A 5,441-nucleotide genomic window follows, 5' to 3' on the forward strand; every position below is an offset into this window, starting at 1 on the left:
GGTTGACATAAAGCAGAAGAGAAAATTCCGATGGGAAGTGGTTGTAAATCACAGGAAGATCAATGGCAAAGAACAATTCAAAGCTGAAATCACAGTTTTGAGCTCACCTTGCTGAAATCTCCTTGCCTAAATATTCTTAAAACATCAAATAATTTCTTGGTCAATAGCAAGTTGAAAAGAAAACTTTAACAAAGAAACAACTACAGAATTTAGATTATGTATGACTGAATTTAAATTGCCCATCTATATTACTGTTTCTTAAGTTCTTCTGTATAATTATCCATGCTGAGATGTCTCGTAGTTTCACTCTCCCATTAAGTGATACACAACTAGAGGAGTATTCATTGGAAGATACGTCATAATATATTATTGTTAGGATAACACCACATAAATAATTAAGATGAAACAAACAGTCCACTTGTCTGTCTGTGCCTCTGAGTCATTACTTCACTAAGTCTTGTCTGGGAAAAGCTTATTATTTCCAAAACGAAGCCTCAGACCTTAGGTAGAATGAAAACATTCTCTAGAAAGGACCACACTATAGACAGCGTTTCCCAGAGGAAAAAAAAATAAGGGGGGTGGAATTTTCATGTGTTTTTCTTATATTTCTCCATTCAGGTATCTTGGAAATGTATGAAAATAGTGAGGCAAAAGGAAAATGACAACCAAAAATTACAACAATGTGTTGTTTGAAGATTTCTGAAAATATAAGAGCTAAAAGCTGGGGTATGCAAATCAAAATGAATTGCTACTAAGGCAAAGAAAACAATGCTGAAGTTTGAGGATTGGTATAACTGCACATTCTTGTCAGATATCCATCTAAAAACTCTTGAGTGGGGAACAAACCTCGCAAGATAGCTTTCTCACAATATTTCTAATAGCTTCTGTTTATAGAGAGGCTAGAGATAACAGGAAAACAGTACATATCCATGTTATTTTGACTCTTGCAGCTAAGTGCTGGCTGGAATACAGGGAACTAATTCCAGAGCTGACGTAAATAAGCTCCCTCAAAGACAGTGAGACAACACCGATTTACACAAAGCGTGGTTCGAGCCTGGGAAATTCAGATCCGTGCAGAAGCTTAGATAAGATACATCTAGGCAAATATTTTAGGTATGTATACAAATCTATATAAAACACTTTCTAAACCACTTTAATCTCAATCTACGTATATGAACTGCTAAAAAAATAAGAAGAATCTGCTTTTGGGAACTGAGTTGGAAGGATGAGAGAAAGATCAGAGAAGCTGATTTATTTCTAACCCACATATTTAGCCCCACAGTGAAGGAGATTGCTCTCTCAGTACCATCACTGGAAGAAGAAGGAGAAAGGGAAAAGTCCTTCTACCAAAGGGCAGTTCAGAGATGCTCTGAGCTGCACTCGGGAGGATCTTTATCCCCTGTTTTTTAAACATGGCTCCTTAGGAATGACACTCACATAATTTAATACTCTTAAATAAGAAGTTTGCCTAAAGTTATGCCATTTGATAGTCACAGAAAAATCAAAAGTATATGAAATGGAGATGATCAGTTTAAGAATAAGACTAAACACTCCTGTATTTTAATTCCATTTTGAAGACCAGACATATTTCTACTGTTCTGGTCAAGGGATAAAGTTGTTCGATTCAATTCCCCAGTCTTTAGAAGGAGAGTGGGCCTAGCTCCCAAAAAAACACAAAGGTTTCATTAATATTTGGAAAGCGTGTCAAAGATGGATTCTTCAACATGTTTTACTTGCCCTGGTCCCCCATCTTTCTCAACCTACTTCCCATGCTCCTAGCAGAGCAACATGAAACAAGAGCATTGCGATACTGCACATTTTTCTTGGCAAAAAAAATAACCAGAAAGTCCAGGGCTTTTTTTTTAAATATTTTTATGAATATTCACACAGGGCTCAAATTTTGTGCATAAACATTGCTAATGTGTTTGCTATTAGTCTGTGTGACACCTTATTCCTTTAAGTTTGCATCTCTTGGCACAGGCTAGGAGAAGTCACTGCTCTCTGAGAGGGCTAGTTAAGATGTATCTTGCTGTTTCCCCATATCTTTAGTATGCAGGGAGCGCAGAGATGGAGATAAAAGGAGAAATGTCTATCTTTGAGTCCTCTGCAATACAGAATAAGTTATCAACCTACTAACATGCATGTCTGAATAGACTCCTTTGGCAGGAGGGAGATTTTATCTGTCCTGACATGTGAATTCCTCCCTCATGTCAATCCATGAAAGTACTAAAGAATAAACTCTCTAGTAAAATGAATGTGGCATACCACTGGGACTTAGAGAGCACCATATTTTCCCCTAGTTACTTTTTTTTAAATTTTCCAACTGAATCCTCGATATCCATATAAATTAGTCACTCTGAAGGGCTACTTGAAAATCTATTGCTTTAATCTCATAGGCTTGGGGAGGGTGCTCTCCACTAAGGCTGGGGAGTTTGTTGTCTCTATTTTCCCTCTTCAGCCGAGCGATGCGCCATCGCATCAGCCCCCGCGCAGAAAGCGTTCGAGGAGCATTTGTGCTGGAAGCTTTGCAGCTGTGCAAGTTAAATGAGCAGGCACTCGGCTGCCCTCAGATCTGGTAGGCCCCAAGGTACAGATATGAGCAGTCAAAATGTCCTATTTAGCATCCTGAACTGCCCACCCATGCGTGAGGGAAGAGGAGGCAAGGTTTTGAATGAAGCTGAACGCAGCTGCAGTTATTACATCGTGGGGGCACGAGAGGGAAAGTCACATTGGTCTGTTTGCAGATGAATTGTCAATCTGGTTTCACAAATACTTGTTTCTGTGCTCATCACCAGTGCGAGGACTCTTCATTCACCAGTCTCTATAGCACCTCAAACAAGGCTGCCTGGCTGCTGAAATGGATCCTGTACTCTTCATTTATGCCATAATTTCACATCGATAGCGGTCATACAAGGAGAATAATAATTATTTTTATACAGCAAAATGTAACTGTAACAGCAAAAAAGGCAATAAAAGAAGAGGTAAAATAAAAATGATCCATCTTTTCTTCTTTTGGTCTCCAGTGTTTATCCCTAGATATTTATGATGTACTACATAAAAGCATATTGGTTCTCACTATATCCTGTTGAAGAAAAAGCTGATACTTTGATTTACGTTTTGCCTGAGCTCTCATGTCTCAATTTAGGAATTTAAACACTAGACAATTCTTACTACTCTTTATTAACATTTTTTAATTAGTCTCTTTATAACCAGGCACACTGCAATCCATAATAGTCTTTTTCACTTTCCCTTAATTTATTTGCACTGCATACATTACTATCACCTGTTCTTTTTGTATAATGCAGCTGATCCAAGTTACAGTCCATGGACAGCTTCTCTTCCACTCTTTTTTGTGTCCTGTACATGTATAGCTGGAGTTGTGATTTTAAAACAAATGTAGAAACTCAAAGAAAATCCATCAGGTATGTAATGACCTGGATATTAAAACCACAAAATTATCTCATGGACAATGACAGCCTCCTCTTCCTTGTGACTTTCCAATGGATATTCAGCTATTTGATAGGGACCTACACATTTAATTCATTAACAGAACACCAAATTCTAAAAATAACCCAACTCAAGACTACATAAACAAACATAGCTGTCTAATAATAATACAGATAACACAGAAATCAGGTGAAGATAATGGATTTAGATGAGAAGCATGCTGGATTAACAAGCAACCTCAAGACCATGTCTATTCCCAATTGAACCAGGGATGGAAGGACCTGAAGAATAATCCTGACATGGCCAAAGGATGTTCTACCTCTGGCAGCACATTCTTCTGCTCTTAGCTCTCTAACAGAGGAGTCTGAAGCTTTGCCACAAATATAGATTGATAGCAACAGGTTCTAGTGGTACTTCCCTCATTACTTCATAAAAATCATTTGCACCCAGGATGACATTTTCAAACTTCTTTTTTCAAGTATTTTCAGCTTAGCTAAGCTAAATCTTATTCAAAAACTTACAGAAGGGAAAAAAAATAAAACACAATCCTCTTACTTTATGGATCAGAGGATTTCCCAATAGATTATGACTTTTCCTTTCTAATATTGCAAATTTCTCATTTTGAGTGCAGAACTAGAAAAAAAGAAAAGACTCAGGTGTCAGGTTTGGAGTCTGGAAAAGTGTTGGTGGGGTTTTGCTTGGATCTGAAATTTAGTGAGGGAAATAATCATTCAAAGGACAAATACTTATCTCTAACTCTTTCCTTTACCCTGAACACGAACTGGAAAAGTCAAAAGCCTGCAAATTTAAGTAACATTGAACGAAATGCTGGAATGAGTGTCAAAGGAGGAGAATCCCACAGTGGGTTAAATCCAGAGCATAGAAAGCAAACAGCAGTAATCAGCTGTTTGATGTCTGTCTCTCTCTAGACACATATGCACATCCACACACAAACTCAGCCAAAGTGCTTGATCCTGCCAGTTTCCACGCAAGAGGGTCTCCCAGAGCAGGCGAAAAATCACCGCTCGGGCATGTGCACACAGAAGCCAGTTTGGAAAACACAAGAAGCAGAGGAATTGCCATATTGAATCAGCCCATTGGTCCATCAAGTTTGGTATCACTGCCTCCAGCAGTGGCTAAACCCTGATCCTTCAGAGGAAGGCAACCGTCGAAATCCGCAGAGCACTTAGCTTGGGAAAAATATTCGTCCTAACCCCTGCAGGCAGTAAATGTGTGTCCTATGGAGTGAGCTTGGGTTTTCCTATGCAGAGCTGCAACTGTAATTATGAGTTTGAAGCAGGACAGCCGAACACTGTTTGCAAACATTCATTCACATAAAAAGCCGCTAATTCACTTTGACATCATTTGTGACCCTTTTCCAGGAAGGTTCATTGGAGCAAGCAGTTTTGTTTATGGAAAGTAAAAGTTTGCTAACTACTCTGGAAGTGCTTCTCTGAAGATTTGTTTCAGAAATGATGCACTCCAACTGTTCATTTATCTCTGTGTGACCTAGGGGGTGGGATCATGCCTGGCAAACGCAAAAATACTCAAAGTGAGAGATAACAAAATGCACAACAGATAAAAACGGTGAATTCCTGAAGATTTACTGCTTTTTTAAATAGAGGAAAATACAGAGAACTACTTTTTCAAATAAACCATCCTGTGACCCAAAATCTCCTTGAGGGCCAGCCTGACATTCCTGGAAAATCAACCAGAGTATTTAACCTGACTTCCTGTGTCAGCAAAATTCACATGCTGGATACATACTACTGGGCTGAATCCAAAGTTAGCATAAAGCGGAGAGTCCTTGTCACCTGTTTCTAGATCAATTTAAATATGCCATGTCCCACTGCTGAGTTAAACATTGAGGAGAAATACTTTCCTGTGTCCTTTCCTGTCCACTTACACTCACATATTTTGTTGCCCCTGCTCCTTGTGTCAAATTTCCTTGTGCCAAAAGTCATCTGCAACAGAATCCTTCTACAAACCCCCAA

The 5,441-nt window shown here is 38.8% G+C and overlaps 1 long non-coding RNA gene across 1 annotated transcript; it reads left to right on the forward strand.

The window, feature by feature from the left end:
* The first annotated feature begins 417 nt into the window (after positions 1 to 417).
* LOC135280508 (uncharacterized) lies at positions 418 to 2,898 on the forward strand. Its single transcript, XR_010347406.1, has 4 exons — positions 418 to 505; positions 619 to 726; positions 951 to 1,113; positions 2,796 to 2,898. It is a non-coding gene; the product is annotated as an uncharacterized LOC135280508 (long non-coding RNA).
* The last annotated feature ends 2,543 nt before the right edge of the window (positions 2,899 to 5,441 follow it).

This window comes from Passer domesticus, chromosome 14 (genome assembly GCF_036417665.1).
Source record: "Passer domesticus isolate bPasDom1 chromosome 14, bPasDom1.hap1, whole genome shotgun sequence".
NCBI classification, from domain to species: Eukaryota; Metazoa; Chordata; class Aves; order Passeriformes; family Passeridae; genus Passer; species Passer domesticus.